At 52.7% G+C, this 3,435-nt stretch overlaps 1 non-coding gene across 1 annotated transcript; it reads left to right on the top strand.

Moving 5' to 3' along the window:
- Nucleotides 1-2,888: 2,888 nt before the first annotated feature.
- Nucleotides 2,889-3,029, top strand: LOC123979671. The gene has a single exon (XR_006827282.1). It is a non-coding gene; the product is annotated as a U4 spliceosomal RNA (small nuclear RNA).
- The last annotated feature ends 406 nt before the right edge of the window (nucleotides 3,030-3,435 follow it).

Raw genomic sequence — 3,435 nt, 5'->3', positions numbered from 1 at the left:
ATATTTGATTATTTATCCATTTTTTAACTTCACAACAGCAGTTGTTAAGTGAACTCAGCATTTCAGGGTCTGTATATTTGTGTGCCATCAGCATACATATGAAAAGAAGTGCCATTTTTATGAATAATATGTCCAAGGGGAAGCAGATACCAGGAAAACAAAATGGGTCCTAAGACCGTCCCCTGAGGCACACCATATTTAACTGGAATGTTTACAGACACGCAAAACTTCCTATAACTGATAAGAGCTATTTTGTAAGTTATTTTGTAAGTTATGACCACAGACCTGGCGTCCGGCAAACATGAGCGATAAGTAAGTATTCACATTTGTGTCTTGTCATGTTTTAGCTGTAATAAGCTCTTTCTATTTGAGTAATGAGTCCCTGCGCTTTCATTTTCAAATATGACCATTCACTTTCCCATATTAATATAACAAGTCTGTTCCTGTCGCAGCATGAGACTGCCTCTCTACAAATGTTTGACTACCTGGTGAACGACAATGGCCTGAAGCTGCACAAGCACCTAGACTTTATAAAGGAACAGATTGCTAGATCACCGGCCGCTAATGCAGCTCAAGGCCAGAAGGTACCATCCACTTCTGCCTATTTGAAATCATCATTGCTCCAACAGCCAATGTGGGATTTGTATAGAAAGTAATTTATAACACCTTAAGATCTTTAAGATGTTTATACCAACTTTCCTTGGACACGCACTCTCTTAACTAATCCACTGTTCTTGCGCTGAGACCGCAAGCCGGACCTCGTCCTCTGCTACAACGCCACAAAAGGAGGCGTCGACAACCTGGACAAGGTGATCGCCACGTACAGCTGCAGGAGAATGACGGCTCGCTGGCCCTCTCGTCATGTTCCACAATGTCCTCGACGTGTCCGCGTACAACGCCTTTGTCCTGTGGCGAGAGATCAACCCCGGGTGGATGCCGCGCAAGCGCGACAAGCGGCGCGTCTTCCTCGAGCAGCTGGGCAAGGCGCTCGTCCGGCCGCTCCTCGAGAGGAGGCGCCGTCTCCCTCGCAGACCCCAGCACACAGCTCCACTCGGCTACTCCCGAGCACACAGATCCACTCTGCTGCTCCCGAGCACACAGTTCCACACAGCTCCACTCTGCTGGTCTCATGTACACTGCCCCACACAGCTCCACTGTGCTGGTCCCTGCTCCCCAGCACACAGCTCCACACAGCTCCACTCGGCTGGTCCCATGTACACTGCTCCACACAGCTCCACTCTCTGCTTGGTCCCAAGCACACAGCTCCACTCGGCCGGTCCCAAGCACAGCTCCACACAACTCTACTTGGCCAGTCCCATGTACACGGCTCCACTCTGCTGGTCCCGAGCACAGCTCCACACACCTCCACTCGGCCGGTCCCATGTACACGGCTCCACTCTGCTGGTCCCATGTACACTGCCCCACACAGCTCCACTCGGCTGGTCCCTGCTCCCCAGCACACTGCTCCACACAGCTCCACTCTGCTGCTCCCGAGCACAGCTCCACACAGCTCCACTCGGCCGGTCCCATGTACAACGCTCCACTCTGCTGGTCCCGAGCACACAGATCCACTCTGCTGGTCCCGAGCACACAGTTCCACACAGCTCCACTCTGCTGGTCCCATGTACAATGCCCCACACAGCTCCACTCTGCTGGTCCCTGCTCCCCAGCACACAGCTCCACACAGCTCCACTCGGCCGGTCCCATGTACATGGCTCCACTCTGCTGGTTCCGAGCACAGCTCCACACAGCTCCACTCGGCTGGTCCCGAGCACACAGCTCCACTCTGCTGCTCCTGAGCACACAGCTCCACACAGCTCCACTCTGCTGCTCCCGAGCACACAGCTCCACACTGCTCCACTCTGCTGGTCCCAAGCAGAGAGCTCTACTTGACTGCTCCCATTACACAGCTGCACTCGGCTGGTCCCGAGCACACAGATCCACTCTGCTGGTCCCGAGCACACAGTTCCACACAGCTCCACTCTGCTGGTCCCATGTACAATGCCCCACACAGCTCCACTCTGCTGGTCCCTGCTCCCCAGCACACAGCTCCACACAGCTCCACTCGGCCGGTCCCATGTACATGGCTCCACTCTGCTGGTTCCGAGCACAGCTCCACACAGCTCCACTCGGCTGGTCCCGAGCACACAGCTCCACTCTGCTGCTCCTGAGCACACAGCTCCACACAGCTCCACTCTGCTGCTCCCGAGCACACAGCTCCACACTGCTCCACTCTGCTGGTCCCAAGCAGAGAGCTCTACTTGACTGCTCCCATTACACAGCTGCACTCGGCTGGTCCCGAGCACACAGATCCACTCTGCTGGTCCCGAGCACACAGTTCCACACAGCTCCACTCTGCTGGTCCCATGTACAATGCCCCACACAGCTCCACTCTGCTGGTCCCTGCTCCCCAGCACACAGCTCCACACAGCTCCACTCGGCCGGTCCCATGTACATGGCTCCACTCTGCTGGTTCCGAGCACAGCTCCACACAGCTCCACTCGGCTGGTCCCGAGCACACAGCTCCACTCTGCTGCTCCTGAGCACACAGCTCCACACAGCTCCACTCTGCTGGTCCCAAGCACAGAGCTCTACTTGACTGCTCCTATTACACAGCTGCACTCGGCAGGTCCCATGTACACAGTTCCACTCTGCTGGTCCCAAGCACACAGCTCCACTCTGCTGGTCCTGTGTACGCAGCTCCACTCGGCTGGTCCCAAGCACACAGCAAGAGAAAGAGGTGACAAGGCGGATCGCAGGACACTTTGACCCTGAGGAGGACGCGCCATGTCTACGCAAAGCCAGGGCAGCGGGAGAGTTAAAAAAAGGCGGGGTTTGCAGTTAATCAGCCACATCTGTGACATAACATTCCAGTAGGTACATTCTGTATCCTTTCGCAGAGGCAATTTCATTGTCTATGAAGTTCTCCTGAGACGTGATTATTGCTGGTTGAAAACTTAACCCAATACCCCGCCTGGATGACTTGATATATAGTCAGCTGTGGCAATTTTTGTTAGTCTCTGAGGAGGCTTTGCGCTTTGTTTTAATGCTAAAACCCAAATCATTAAAAAAATATTTTTTGAGTAGTTGTTCACAAATACAAAGCCTTTCAACTTGTCTTTCAATTCTCTTGCTGAAATGAAACTCATCTAATTTCTGGCTAAATTTCACTCAGCTCTAATTCGGACCTTGCTAATAATAAGTCATCCATAGAGTCCAGGGTATGACTACCATTTCATGTTTAAAAAAAGGCGGGGTTTGCAGTTCATAAGCCACATCTGTGCAATAACAGTCCAGTAAGGGTTATCACTTGCACCGCGGGTGTTGTGGTTGTTGTTTCAGATCCACATTTAACTGATAGGTACATTCTGTATCCTTTCGCAGAGGCAATTTCATAGTCTATGAAGTTCTCCTGAGATGTGATTATTGCTGGTT

The sequence above is a fragment of the Micropterus dolomieu genome, linkage group LG11, assembly GCF_021292245.1.
Source record: "Micropterus dolomieu isolate WLL.071019.BEF.003 ecotype Adirondacks linkage group LG11, ASM2129224v1, whole genome shotgun sequence".
In the NCBI taxonomy this organism is placed as follows: Eukaryota; Metazoa; Chordata; class Actinopteri; order Centrarchiformes; family Centrarchidae; genus Micropterus; species Micropterus dolomieu.
This window is presented reverse-complemented; position numbering and strand designations above follow the sequence as displayed.